The sequence below is a fragment of the Balaenoptera borealis genome (assembly GCF_965194805.1).
Source record: "Balaenoptera borealis genome assembly, chromosome: 8".
In the NCBI taxonomy this organism is placed as follows: Eukaryota; Metazoa; Chordata; class Mammalia; order Artiodactyla; family Balaenopteridae; genus Balaenoptera; species Balaenoptera borealis.
In genome coordinates, this window is record NC_138865.1 from 9,527,872 (window position 1) to 9,543,517 (window position 15,646).

Consider the following 15,646-nt stretch of genomic DNA (forward strand, 5'->3'; position numbering starts at 1 on the left):
AATAAAAATTTTTAAAAAAGAAAAAAGTTTCTGGAATGATGTCAATAAAAAATTTATATTTGTGAAAAGAAAAACAGTAAAACTGATAGTTGTTTTTTGTTAGGTTTTGTATAATTCCAAGCAATCATGGGTATGGTCCTGAAAAAAAAAGCCACAACTTTTTAAAGGCCATTTGGAATAACAACACCAACGACAGTCTTTTTGAGTAGTGTCTTCATGCTTTTCAAAGTGCTTTCATATATATCACCCCATTTGATTTTAACAGCCTGTAGGGTGACATAGCCTAAAACAGCTACAAAATTGCCACTGAAAATAGAGTGACTAGAAATGATGAAAGAGGAACTATTTTCCAACTTAACATTCTATTTTAGTCACAATAAAACAAGAGAAAACTAGACATAGGGCATTGTTTTAAAATCCCTGCCTAGGTGGAAATAAAATCTTGAGAAATCAGGGTCCCTTGAAGAATGATTGGAAAATATCAGAAAGATAATATCCTTACAAGGAAGTAAATGATAGGTATGTTATATATTTAAAGAATCAGAAGAAATATAATCATGGAGTAGTATTTAAGGATGAGGGACTTCCCTGGCGGTCCAGTGGTTAAGACTCCGAGCTTCCACTGCAAGGGGTGTGGGTTTGTTATTTATGTATGTATGTATGTATGTATGTCTGCGTTGGGTCTTAGTTGCTGCGTGCAGGCTTTCACTAGTTGCAGCGAGTGGGGGCCACTCTTCGTTGTGGTGCGCAGGCTTCTCATTGCGGTGGCTTCTCTTGTTGCGGAGCATGGGCTCTAGGGGCGCGGGCTTCAGTAGTTGTGGCTCGCAGGCTCTAGAGCACAGACTCAGTAGTTGTGGTGCACGGGCTTTGTTGCTCCGCAGCATGTGGGATCTTCCCAGACCAGGGATGGAACCCGTGTCCCCTGCATTGGCAGGCGGATTCTTAACCACTGCGCCACCAGGGAAGTCCGGGGGTGTGGGTATGATCCCTGGTCGGGGAGGTAAGATCCCGCATGCTGCAGCAAGGCAAAAAAAAAAAGAAAAAAAGAAAAAAAGAAAAACTAAGGATCAGATGAGAACTGCATAATTTAAGTGGTGGTATGAGATAGGAGAATGGAGACAAACCCAAAATCAAATACTCCAGACACGTGGGCACGATACCAACCTAGTTATTGGTCCAAGTGGTGGGTTAGATTGCCCTGCGCACTGGCCCGGAGGACGACTGACTCACAAACACAGAAGCTATGATGATGAGCTGGGATCTTCCCACCGCCCACCTAGCCCATCAGTGTCATGGACTGACCTTTCCCCCAGCCCCAGTTTAGCCCAAAGATACCTGAAGAGCGGTAGCTCTCCCCTCAGCCAAATACAGAAAGGATTTAGAGAATGTAGGTCAGGTCCACCCTTCCTGTAATCCATCCTGGTTCTTTAGGACCTAAAGGGTCCTGCTCTTGGTGTGTGTGGAAGGGGGGAGGGGGCAGGACAGCACCTAGGCTTCCTCCACTCAGGATTCAAAGGTATGTTCTAGTTGAAGTGTGCACAAAGCCAAAGATAAAGTTTTCTGTCCTCACTCTATTTCTTCCCTTCCTGGTGGGAATGTGATCTTTTCTCAAGAAAAACATGACAAATGATGCCACGAAAGGTTAACATAGCAAGGAAACGGTTTATTTCTCTTGTAGATATTCTGCTTTGATCCCTGAACGGAGCTCAGGAGTTCCACTTGGTGCCAGGAGGGAGCTGGGACCCCATGGGGAGGACGGGGGTAGAAAGGATTGGGGCAGAGATTGAAGAGGGGAGACCCGGAACCAGGAAAAACCTCCTACGCCAACCAACAGCTGCCTCTACACCCCTGAAAGGTGATGTGATGGAAAAATACCAAACCGTTTCGGCCTTTTCTCTAGATTCCACTTGCTTGTTTGGGATCTGCTGATAGTAAGATCTCCTTCCCTTCCAGGGGAACTGGGCTGTCTCTTTCAGATGGGGCAGGGCTGGATGGAGGGTTATAAACATTTGCCTTGATATTCTCCTTGGTCTTGAGCGAGGCCCCTCCGGTTTGAAACCTTGGACCCTGGTTTAGCTGGCATCGGACCTCACCTGCATCCGTGCTCTGCACTGGCCCAGGCTGACCTAACTGCCCGTCGGTGTGGTGAGCCCCCTGCTGGCCCTGGATTTCCCCGAGTCCTCTTCAGGCGGGCCTGCCTGTGTCCACTGTCTCAGGCCCACAACTACACTGGCTCTGACTAGGTGCGTTTCATTTTGAATCCAGGCCCCCCACCTAGTTTGGAAGATTGCTGGAAATAGCTTGCTTTCAAAGTGGAAAGTGTGAGAAATCAATACAGGAGTCTCTTAAAACCCAGTTGTAAGGATTTGGGGAATCAGAAAGTTAAGAATGTAGAGAGGAAGGGATTAAGAACTTCTATAGGGACTTCCCTGGGGGTCCAGGGGTTAAGACTCCACTCTTCCACTGCATGGGGTACGGGTTCGATTCCTTGTCGGGGAACTAAGATCCCACATGCCACGTGGCCAAAAAAGAAGAAAAAGAAACTTTCTTGAACTGAATAAAAATGAAAATACAACATATCAACTTAAAAAAGTATTAAAAGGAAAAAAAGGAACTTCTATAAACGGGAAACCACTACTCCTTCCTTCAAAGAGAGGAGGAATAATAAATATCATCACAGAAAATCCTGTGCTGTAGAGAGAATGGTGACTGATCCCAGCATGAGTTAATGAGACCTCGGAGAGGAGGGTGAAATATGGACTGAGTTAAAGAGGAAATAAATGGGAGGGAAAGAGAATGTCAGTTTGGAAAGGGAAAGTTTAATGCTGGAAGTAGGTTTTTATTAAGGAATGTAGTATTTATGAATATTTTCTTTCCCTCTTAGGTAAGATAGGAAGGCCAGAGGCAGACTATTCCTGGTGGGGCACAGCTGGAAACTGTTAAGGATGACAGAGTATGTCAAAGAGGATTTGGAGGGAATTCCACTGTGGTCCAGTGGTTAGAACTCTGCACTCTCACTGCCAAAGGCCCGGGTTCAATCCCTGGTCTGGGAACTAAGATCCCACAAGCTGCGGGGAGTGGCCAGAAAAAAAAAAAAAAAAAGGAGGATTTGGAAAGACTTATTTTAGGAATTAATTCAGTTATGTCTTTAATCAATAGCCTATTTTTTAGAGCAGTGTTAGATTTACAGAAAACTTGAGCAGAAAGTACAAAGAGTTCCCATATTACCCCCTGACACACACACACACACACACACACATACACACATACACACACACACACACACACACACAGAGTTTATCATGCATTGGTGTGGTACATTTATTACAATTGATGAACCAATATCGAAACATTATTATTAACTCAAATCCACAGTTTACATTATGACTCATTTTTTTTGTTGCAATTGATGAACATGTTAAATCTAAAAATAAAGCTGTTTTCATAGATGAGAGATTATTAACAGATGTAGAGAATCAATGGTTCCTCTATAAATGCTTTATATAATTCCCCCCAAAAAAGTGGAATTTCCCTCTCAGGACAGCATAGATGTCAAAAAACAAAAAATTTTCCTTCTGATGGCAGGACTCCTTGGTTCTAGAATGACTTTGAGCTCTTAAGAGCAGCATTTTTGGTACTAGGCAGAACAAAGGTGGTTAAATACTCTTACAGCTCAGGATATAAAACCCCTTAAAAAATTTTTTTGGTACTTAATGCCTTTGAACTGTAACCTTAAAAACGTTAAAATAGTCAATTTGTGTTGTATGTATTTTGCCACACTCAGAAACCTTTTTAAAGGAAAATCACCCAGGAGAGCTCAGCCACAAGAGATGTAACTCAGTCAGCTGGGTGGGAAGCCGATTTCCAAGGCAGACGCCACCAAGTATGCATTCCAGAATGAGCAAGATGAAGGCCTCAGATTGCTTGTAAGCAAGTCGCGCTTCTGAGCCAATAGCTTCTCAGCATTAGCTTTTGGCAAAGTGTTATGTTCAGTGTGGCTTCGGATCAGACCTAGACCCCCTTCCTGGCAGGAAGGTGAAGTCTCCTGTCCTCAGATTTCTGACTTCTCTGAGGCCAGCCGTTACCGGTAAGGGGACCCGCAAGATCATGTACCTGCTTAGGATTTAGGGAGACAGTGGGAAGGCAGGAGTTCTCCTGGGTGACCCTGGGGTCCGTTGGTGGAGTTTGTCTAAGATTCTGCCACCCCACTGTTGTTCAACTGAGCTGCAAGTGGCTGGGTGATCCCTATGCTGTTGGCGTTGATAAAGACGTCGTCTGGCTCCAAGAGTCTGCCTCTCCCCAGACACACTCGTGTGTAGATGGTGCCATTCCACCCCTCACTGCTGTATAATGAGTCGTCTCAAACGCAGAGCAGAACTTCATTCCCTAAAAGGCCAAGTCAAGGTGTTGAAACCTCAGTTCCTCATTCAGGGATCAGGTGGCTTGAAATTAACTGTCGCCTTCCCAGGGATTGGTTTCTCCTCAATGAGTTTTTTGTGTGTTTGTTTGGTTGGTTGGTTTTGGGGGTTTTATGGCCGCACAGAGCAGCTTGCAGGATCTTAGTTCCCCGACCAGGGATCAAACCCGGGCCATGGCAGGAAAAGCACAGAGTCCTAACCACTGGACTGCCAGGGAATTCCCCTCAATGAGTTTTAATTTATAATTGACCCAAAGATATGAAAAAGTGCTAATGGCTGTCATTAAACTAAATGAGATGATGCACATGTCAGGGCCTGGAATATTGCCTGGATCATAGCTGGTGCTCAGTAAATGTGTGCTTTCCCTTTACTGGATATGTGGCTTAGAAAATCAGACGACTTGCACAATCTTTAAGCTGGTTCTATATTCTGGGCTCAGTTTGATAAGAGGGGAACTAATAGCAAAATTGTTTATACAGTTGACCCTTGAACAACATGCGTTTGAATTGCCTGGGTCCACTTATCCATGGATTTTTTTTAATAGTAAATACTACAGTACTACACGATCCTGGTTGGTTGAATGTGCAGATGTGTAACCTCAGATACAGAGGAACCACCTATATGGGGGCCCAACTATAAATTATACGGGGATTTTTGATGCCTGAGTACTGGTGGCCCTAACACTCCAGTTGTTCAGGACTCAACTGTAATTGTAAACTTTGGTAGCAATTATAGGAAATTGCTTATATAGGAGTAGTTTATTGATTATAGGAAACACTCAGTAACAGCGTAAAAGGTGTTAAACACTTTGTGTTCCCTGTGTTGGCACTCACTGTCAAGCTTTATGGAGTAACTTTATTGTGAACATGATTGCCGTCTCTTGAAGAGCCATGTGCAAAGCTGTTTCCCTTTGGGCAAACCTGAGCCTCCCTGTGGGAGACCCTCAGCCCTCTGCTCTCACCGCCAATTATTCCATTGCTTGTTTTGTTTTTTTTTTAAACAAGGAACATTTACTGACATTTCAGTGAGTGAGAATTGAGAAAGTGACCTAATATCTTTTTTTTTTTTTTTTTTTGATGTGGACCATTTTTAAAGTCTTTATTGAATTTGTTACAATATTGCTTCTGTTTTATGTTTCGGTTTTTTCGCCGCGAGGCATGTGGGATCTTAGCTCCCCGACCAAGGATCGAACCTGCACCCCCTGCATTAGAAGACAAAGTCTTAACCACTGGACCTCCAGGGAAGTCCCTCCATTGCTTGTGAAGCATCCGTTCCCATGACCCCCAAGTCAGCATCCCCAGTCTTGATCAGTCATGAGATCCACTTGTATTCTAAGTGCTGGTTGCATGTTTCCAATTTGATATCCTGTCATTACCTCATGTTATCTGCTATGTTATTCTCCTGATAATCTAAGCTTGACACCACAGACTACCTTTGATTTCTTCATTTCCAGGTGATTGAATTCCTGGGTCCTCCTTTAGCAGGGCTCTCTCTAGGTAGACCCTCAGGGCCAGAACTAGGTGAGGAAGCAAGGCGCCTAGGGTGAGGCAAAAAGGCACCTAGGGTAAGGCAAACTGAGGTGGCACAACCTTTAAGGTGGCACAACTCTCCGGGTAGCACAAGTGCAGGAACAGCCTTGAGAGTGGGTACCTCCTTAAGCTCTGCATCCTAGGGCCCTCCCTTGCCTCATTTCTATAGACTGAATGTTTGTGTCCAACCACCCCCCCCAAAATTCATATGTTGAAATCCTAACCCCCAGTGTGATGGTATTAGGAGGTGGGGCCTCTGAGAGGTTCTTAGGTCATGAGGGTGGAACCCTCAATAATGGGATTAGTGCCCTTATGGAAGAGACTGCAGAGCACTCCCTTGCCCCTTCTACCACGTGAGGACAAAAGACTGCCTATGAACCAGGAAGTGGGCCCTTACCAGACACTGAATCTGCCAGCACCTAGATCTTGGACTTCCCAGCCTCCAGAACTGTGAGAAATACATTTCCATAGTTTATAAGCCCCCGGTCTGTGGTATTTTTGTTATAGCAGCCAGAGTAGACTAAGATACTCAGCCTAGTCCCACCCTGTTGACCCTTCCTTCTCATCCCCACAGCCACATCCCAGCTCCCCGACCTGATGATTGCAATGGCTTTCTAACTGGCCTCCCCATTTCCACTCTTTTCCTCTCCTTTCAGAACAAGTCTACTGTTGGTTTTCTTCCAGCATCACTCCTCGAGGCAGACTTAGCTATGACCCATTTGTGTTCTCAGAACACCATTACGCACTTATCACTCAGCATGGTGGATATTTCTTGACCCGTCTGCCCTCTCTTGAAGGCAAGGACTGTGACATTCATTGTGTGTCCCCAAAGAATACACTGGCACAGTCATTCATGACATGAGAGGTGGTGCAGCAAGGTGGTTGTGAAGGGAGTTCTGGATTCAAATTCTGACACTTCTCTTTTTACTCACCTGTGACTTTGGGCAAGTCACTTAACCTCTCTCACCTTTGGATTCTCCATCTATAAAACATGGTACCCAAATACCCCCCTTGTGGGACTCTTGGCAGGACTGAGTAAGACTGTTGCAGTGTTTGCCTCAATAAATGCTAGTGACCATAATTAATGTCACTGAACATCTGCTGAACTAAACCAGCTCTACCCTACACATCACTGTCCAATTACTCTTCCTACGTTGTCACTTGTGTCATATCACTCTCGGATCAAAATCCTCCTGGTTGGATGAAACTCTAACCCCTTAGCTTTAGCAGGTATTGATTTATCTCGATTTTAAAAACACATCTATTATTGTGTAAATGTTTCTTTAAATACTATTTTCGTAAAGCTTGTTTTGTAATTACTAGTTGGTCACAAGAAAATGATTCTATCAGAATCAACCTTATAGGGAACAATTCTGTGAACCTACCTTTAATCCGGGGTTTCCAACACCCAACCCCCAGAAATTCCGATCTAATTTTTCTGGGGTGTGGCTCGACATTGGGATTGAAAAAGCTCCCCAGGTGAGTCTATTGTGCAGCCAGTGTTGAGTGGCACCCTGGCCCCCTCTGCTTTGTCACACCTGGTAGAACCTTCATGCCAACTCACCTGCAACCACACAGTTTTCAGGTTCTTGCTGTCAGCTGGCTGTTCCTGTTCCCAAATTTGCCTGGTATAGGCCCAAGTCACACCAGCTCCTACCCCAAGGGTTTGTAAAGAGGCACCTTCTGATGCAAATAAGCCTTGTCTTCAAATCAGGCCACAAACACACCTTGACTCACCCTCATTCTTGATCCGGTTTATGGTTTACTGATAACATCCTGGATGGAAAACCAGTTTCTGACTTGCAATGACCTATTCACCCCTTGGCTGGAGCTGGAATCTCATGTGCTCTGGGCTCCTCCCCTGTCCCAGACTAGCAGGAATTGATTACTTCTTTGGCATTTAGTGCTTTGCCTCCTGATTTCTACCATGATAGGCCCTAGCCTTTGGAGCTTCTACAGCTTTTAGCTTTCCTCTTGCAGTGCTAACCCCATCCCAGCCCCCAATCCTGGACGCTGGTGCCTTTTGTGTGGCTGGTTTCCACTTACTTTTCTTATAGAGAACTAGGTGATAAGCCGAACCTTGAACAAGGAAAACACAAGTCTGGAACAGGTTAATCCGGAGAAAGGGGAAGGGGGTAGTTTGGGGGGTTATCCAACAAAATTTACCTTTTTCGTGGATTTTAGGAACCGGAGGGTAATGCATAGGGTATTCTAGTAGACTGTCAACAACCACAATCCTTCCCACCTTTTTTTTTTTTGCCCACTTCCCCGCAGCATGTGGGATCTTAGTTCCCCGACCAGGGATTGAACCTGCGCCCCCTGCATTGGAAGCACGGAGTCTTAACTACTGGACCGCCAGGGAAGACCCCTTCCCATCTTAATACCATGGTTTCTGCTCCTTATTTACTCCCTCATCTAGTTTTCCTTTTTCCTCTTTTATCACACACAGCACATGGAGCCCAGATAGGAAATCAGAATTACGTTTACAGTCAGAGCAAGAATAAGATTTCAGAATCAAATCAACCCATGTAGGGCTATGGAGAGGGAAATTTGCAGGGGACAAGGAGTCAATATTTATATACGTCCTTCACAGAATGTTTGTATCACTAATCTGGAAGGACCTTGCTGTTTAATTAAAGCTCCTGCAATAGAGTTGAGATTTGTCACTTTTTCCCTACTTGCTTTGGGTCACGCAGGACTAAGCCGAAAGTCCCATTTTAGAAGAGGGAGGTTCTGGATCTCACATCAGCTCACTTTGGGCACTTGCATCCCCTCTGTAGTTGTCAGTGGAGGGCGTATAGTTCACAAATCTATCTGGTAGAAGCTTCAAGGAGTTCTTACGCTCAAGACTTTAATTTTTTTTTTTTTTTTTTTAAATATTTGTCTCACAAATGACTTTTATTTATTTATTTATTGGCTGTGTTGGGTCTTCGTTTCTGTGCGAGGGCTTTCTCTAGTTGCGGCGAGCGGGGACCACTCTTCATTGCGGTGCGTGGGCCTCTCACTGTCACGGCCTCTCTTGTTGCTGAGCACAGGCTCCAGACACACAGGCTCAGTAGTTGTGGCTCACGGGCCTAGTTGCTCCGCGGCATGTGGGATCTTCCCAGACCAGGGCTCGAACCCGTGTCCCCTGCATTGGCAGGCAGATTCTCAACCACTGCACCACCAGGGAAGCCCCGCTCAAGACTTTAAAGGTAACTAAAATGTTCATCAGGAATAAGAGATACACACTATGGGATGAGAACTGGGTACAATTTACTCTCTAGTTAGCTTAAATCATAGCTATAAATAATATGGAGTAGTGTTTTTAATTTTATTTTTTATATTTTGGCTGCGTTGGGTCTTTGCTGCTGCACGAAGTCTTTCTCTAGTTGTGGCGAGCAGGGGCTACTCCATTGTGGTGCTCCGGCTTCCCATTGTGGTGGCTTCTCTTGTTGTGGAGCATGGGCTCTAGGCACGCGGGCTTCAGTAGTTGCAGCACACGGGCTCAGTAATTGCGGCATGCAGGCCCTAGAGCTTGCGGGCTTCAGTAGTTACAGTGCGTGGGCTCACTAGTTGTGGCTCGCAGGCTCTAGAGCGCAGGCTCAGTAGTTGTGGCACACGGGCTTAGTTGCTCCGCTGCATGTGGGATCTTCCTGGACCAGGGATCGAACCCATTGTCCCCTGCATTGGCAGGAGGATTCTTAACCACTGAGCCACCAGGGAAGTCCCCTGGAGTAGTGTTTTGATATTAATTTCTTCTCTACATCTTGGTGAAAGCTTAGACAAATTTCTTTGTAGAGTCTCCTATTTTTTCATGGTTTATTTCATCATCAGCATCTCATACTGGTCCAAGAAAAAAGTCATTTCCTTACATTATGAACCTTATTGCTAATTCCAGAAAACTCACATTCATACTTGGCAATTGCTCGACCTTCAGACAGTATTAAAACATTTTATCTGATTATTTAAAAAAAATCATCAGGCAAATCTACAAGAGAGGGTCTGAAGGATAATTGTATTGTCTGCTTCATTCACGAAAGAGACACTGGCTCCAAGTTGGAGGAGAGGAGCATCTGAATGAACACCAGCTTTAACTTCATGCCAAATGTATCCCAAGTAGCTAAATGAAGTGACCTGTTGGGTTGGGTCCTTTGGTATTCACTGTACATTGGATGATGGCTATCAGAATTCTGTTTTAACCTTTTCATCTTGACAGTGGCTAGTCAAGAAATCCGGTCATACCTTGAAACTGCTATTTCGTTATGGTACAAAGAAGTTCGTTTTCTTATTTTTATAATGCTATTTTTGTCATTAAAATATGTGATTCAGGGGCTTCCCTGGTGACGCAGTGGTTGAGAATCTGCCTGCTAATGCAGGGGACACGGGTTCGAGCCCTGGTCTGGGAAGATCCCACATGCCGCGGAGCAACTAGGCCCGTGAACCACAACTACTGAGCCTGCGTGTCTGGAGCCTGTGCTCCACAACAAGAGAGGCCGCGATAGTGAGAGGCCCGCGCACCGCGATGAAGAGTGGCCCCCACTTGCCACAACTAGAGAAAGCCCTCGCACAGAAATGAAGACCCAACATAGCCAAAAAAAAAAAAAAGTAATAAATGTTCAAGTACAATTGGTGTCTTAAAAAAAAAAATGTGATTCAAAAAAATAAATTAATTAAATGTTACAATAGCAAAAAATCATCAAGAAAAAATTTGATTACAGAAAATTGGGAAAATATGAAAATTATAATAAATAATTAAAATTAGCCATAATCCTCCCACTCAAATGTACCATTCTGGGGTATTTCTAGTTTTTCTTTCCCTTTTACAGTATATTGTTATGTGCATGTGTATAAATGCATATATTAGGTAAAAATGGGCTCATACTATAAACTGCCTCAAAGTTATCATTAGAATGTACTTTTCCACACCATTAAACATTCTCCCAAAACATGAATTTTAATGATTGTGTTTAATACTGCATCTCACTGTAAAAAATATCACAGTCTAACAATTTCCCTATTGCTGAAAGTTTAAACTGTTTTTAATTTTTGAATACAGTAAGTAAAATCCAATTGGCTATCCATAATCATAAATGTTTATGACCTCCTCTACTTATTTCCTTAAGATAAATTTCCTAGAAATGGCATGACTGGTTACACATGTTTAAGGCTCTTGAAATTCACATGCAAGTGCTCTCCAGAGAAGGTGCACCAATATATACTTCTGACCAGAAATATCTGAAAGTACTGTTTTCACAAGGACTGTCCCCCTGTGGTTTCAGCACTGAAAGTTCCACATTCCAGGAAACCCTCCACATTCCAGGAAACCCTCCACTGTACATGAGAAAGAATGGTTTTCGGCATGAGTGTGGAAGATGAGGGGAAAGGACAAAACTCGTTATGGTGGCCAAAACCTAGGGGCTAAAAGAAACCTCTTTTTAGTGTCAAATGGATATGGTGGATAGATTACCCACCTTGCACGGTCACTGACTGCTGATGTTGGCTACCATGATTTTCAGTTCCCATAACAGATCATCCACTGTTACATCACTGGGTGTGATACTACTTAGGTGTGCAACTCAAGTGCCTTATAATCTTTAACAGTCTGTCTTCGCCTCTGTCTGTGGTTTAACTCTTGTGCTTTGTTTGTATTGAGAATTTGCTTGTACCGAGTGCTAGTTTTATTTTTTAACATTGTGAATATTGTGACCATGTTTTCTAAGGGTTCATAATACGATACAAACACCAGCGTGACCTAGACATCACTGAAAAAAGAAGGCTAAAGGACCATGACATTTTAATGACAGATGGAAGGACATGGTACATGATTAGGGAGGTAAAGCAACAAAACCGAGCATGCTACACAGGTGCAGAAAATATACTGGGATCGAGCATGGTGCAGAAGGGGAGGTAAAGGCACACATGGAGAGTGAATCTTAAAAGTCCGGGATGAGATGGGCAAGTCCTTCTAAATCGATCTAAACTGGCCTCTTATAATGTAGGGCTGATTCTGGCAGAACTTACCAACCATTATGCTTTCTACAGTGTATCAAGTGATGGGTTAAATCAGAGCAACACTAGTCATAACGAAGGGGATGAGGATATGCCACTTTGGCATATTATTTTGAACTAAAGGTACTTGAGAAACAGCACATGCAGGAAGAACTCTCTGCCCTCTCCCATATGCCTAAAAGCAAGGCATAAATTTCCCCTGGAGAAAGCTAACCTTCCATTCCCACCCACAGCCCCTTGTACCAGGGAGGGTACTCTTATCACCAGAGATAGGGAGTCGACACTGAGATGAATTTGCACAAACAGGCCTTACTAAAATAACTATTGCCCCCATGTATTTCCCAATTACTTCCCTGGGATTTGTCATCCCTTGAATCCCAAACGTCCTTTCCTTTGTTAAAATGGTATATGAGACTTCCCTGGAGGTTCAGTGCTTAAGACTCTGCGCTCCCAATGCAGGGGGCGCAGGTTCAATCCCTGGTCGGGGAACTAAGATCCCACATGCCACACGGCATGGCCAAAAATAAATAAATAAATAAAATGGTATATAAGCTCCTGAATCTAACTGCTTCTTTGAGTTTCACTTCTTTTCTGTGAATTCCTGTGCCTGTAACTATTAAATAAAAATTGTGCCTTTTCTCCTGTTAATCAGTCTTTGGCCAGTTTAATTCACAAGCCTCAGATACTGAATCTAAGAGGGTAGAGGAAAAGTCTTTTCCTCCCCAACAACAAAAACTATGTTCTATTTCTTAGGTACTTTGATATGAAAAATGGAATCTCAAATTGTCTTCTTGATTTCTATGAAGATTTAAATGAAACTACAGAAAGCATAAAAGATTGTTGATATATTATCCGACTGCCAACTGGACCTTGCTTATCTATCTGCCTATTTGGCAGACGGTCCAAATGTAAATTTTGGCAGTTTCAGTCTATACATTTTTTAACCAAAAGCAATGAAAAAAGATCTTTCCTACTGAATGTTTTGCATACATTATACACCACACTGCTAAAGAGGAATATGATTTGCTCACTTGTGAAGCTGAGGTTTTCATTATGAAAGTTTTAGTCACTTTTCAGTTTTCTGAAAACTGCAGAATTACTTAATGATATATTTGACTTTATAGGAATGGAAGGAGATCACCTTGTTAGACATAGGACATATGTCTTACACATAGGCTATCACTGCTGCTGGCCATAGAAAAGATATTAAATATTGCCTGTAAAATTATATTTTCAAAATGAGGGACAAGAACACTGTCCTTCTCTAATTTGAAAATACAGTGAGGATAAGAATAGAAAAAAGAATGACTGTAAAGCAGAAATTTGTATGCTGTTTCTCCAGAAGTGTTTGATGATCTTTGAAGAGGCCATAAGAAGCCCAGCTAAGGATGGACTGAGCCCACTCCAATTGTTTGATGTTATGTGTAAGTTGTAACAAAAAGTTTCATAAGGAAATTTTTGGAAATAAGACTGCTTCAGAACTCAAAAAAAAAAAAAAGTCACCAAAAAAGGGCAACCAAATTAAACAGGACTTTCTCATTTCTTTACTAAAACTATAATTTACTTGGAATCAAATTTTGATTTCACAAGTTCAGATTACATCCATGCTTTAAGATCATTTTCCCTGAGAGAAATTTAACTCATGATTTCATCCAAGCTGCTCTGGAGTGCTCACAAATGATGGACATTTTCCATACAGATAGTTTATAAGATGAATTTATAGCTGTAAAGGACATTATTGACAAACAGCTGACCAACCGAAACAAGCTTGTAGATACAAAGTGGATGAACATTTTTGGAAAGCTAGAAGCAAATTCCCACAAGTCTAAAACCCTGTAATTACTAGTAAGTAAAATCTACTATTCCATGCAGTATGCTTTTGTTGAGGGGATATTTAGCTTGATGTCGTCACATAAGGCTGACACCAGGAGTTAGCGTAATGTGGGCTTGGTAAGCGCCAACTGAATTTTGCATTTGAGTATGTTCAGTCTGTCACCACATAAAAGCAAAGAAGGATGCTCTAAGTTATTGTAAAAAGGAAACAAAGAGTAAAAATATCCTATGGCATTATGGGAGAAAAAGAAACATGTCTTTGTGCTTTTTTCTTAAATATAGGTTAATATTTGTTTAACTAGTCCTATTGTATTTTCACTCTCCTTTTAAAACGTATTACATTTGTGTATCTTAGGCATTGTTCACATTTCTTCCTTAAGAAATAGCCTGTTACCTTCTATTAGTCTCTTTCTGTTTTGTTTCGTTTTGTTTTTAAATGTCTGCTTCAGGACTACAACTTTATGTTTATCACATATTGCCAAAACTTTCCAATTTGTTGCTGGCTCTTTCCAGTTTTGGTGAGTTCTTTGGGTATACTTTAGAAATATTCGTTTTCCAAACTACCTGTTTTTATTTTTCCCCTTGAAGAAGCACTTCTGTGCAGAGCTGAGAGTAAGGCTCTGGTGTAGCACAGACCCCAGCTCCACCTACAGACCTCGCACAAGTTTCTCAGTACTTTTACTATTACTGATGCCTTCTTTCTTTGCTTGAGCTCAGCTAAATATTCGCTCTTATTTTTCTCTAGTTTTTCAGGTTTTTACAGGTAAGCCTTGAATGTGTCTGGTAGTTATATTGGTGAAGGATGGCTACATCGTTCTCTATTTCTAAGGCGGTTTTGCTCTCCTCCATAGATGGTGCCAAAGTGCGAGACAGTTGCAGCTGCCCTGCTCTGTCCTGGGCTTTGTTCAGCTGCCCCTGAGTCATGCTGTGGCAATGGCAGGGTTTTATAGCCTCTGGCTTTCTAGTGGGTAGAACAGCTTCCAGACTGAGTCCCAGTTGAAAAACAAAGTCTCCCTCGATGGCATAGAAAAATGAACTCTACGTTACTTCTTATAACAGAGTCCCGGGTTGCAGCTGCCTTGGGTTTCTTTTTAACCACTTCATGCCCAGTGTCTAGAAGATTAAAACCACATGAGGCATCCCTCCTAGCCTGAGCCATTTTCTCTGCCCTTCTCTTCCCTCCAGTATCGGGATTTTGATGCATTCTGCCCTCCCACCCCTCACTGCCACCCACCTTCACGCTTCCTGCAGAGGTAACACCTCCTAGATCTGAATCTGGGGTGACTCAGAATGCTCCTTCTCTCTCCCCAGCTAGGCTCAGGCCTCCACTCCAACCACCTGCAGCTGCCACATGTGACAACTTTCCTGGGAAAACAGGATCTCATTTCCCTGCCAGTATCCAAGGAGGAATTTGATGGATATTTTTTTCTTCCACTGGAACAGCATCATTATCTTCCAGTAAATTCTAACCTGGAAATGCAAAGTATGTCATCCTCACTTTTTGATTCCTTATCAGGGAAGTACCTTGCATTGGTTGCATATGGCTATCAAATTTGGATTAGATGGAATTGTATGTGATAAAAAATAGCAATAGTGAATAGAGGGGGGAGGGTGTCTTTCACAGCAGGGATTCCTCCCCAGGTATTTTTCTAGATTTCTTTCTTTCTTTCTTTCTTTCTTTCTTTCTTTCTTTCTTTCCTTCTTTCCTTCCTTCTTTCCTTCTTTCCTTCCTTCTTTCCTTCTTTCTTTCCTTCTTTCCTTCTTTCTTTCCTTCTTTCCTCTTTCCTTCTTTCCTTCTTCCTTCCTTCCTTCCTTCCTTTCTCTCTTTCTTTCTCTCTCTCTCTTTCTCTCTTTCTTTCTTTCTTTCTTTCTTTC

The 15,646-nt window shown here is 42.8% G+C and overlaps 1 long non-coding RNA gene across 1 annotated transcript; it reads left to right on the forward strand.

Moving 5' to 3' along the window:
- The first annotated feature begins 7,352 nt into the window (after positions 1–7,352).
- LOC309633713 lies at positions 7,353–10,542 on the forward strand. Its single transcript, XR_014247680.1, has 2 exons — positions 7,353–8,543; positions 10,508–10,542. It is a non-coding gene; the product is annotated as an uncharacterized lncRNA (long non-coding RNA).
- The last annotated feature ends 5,104 nt before the right edge of the window (positions 10,543–15,646 follow it).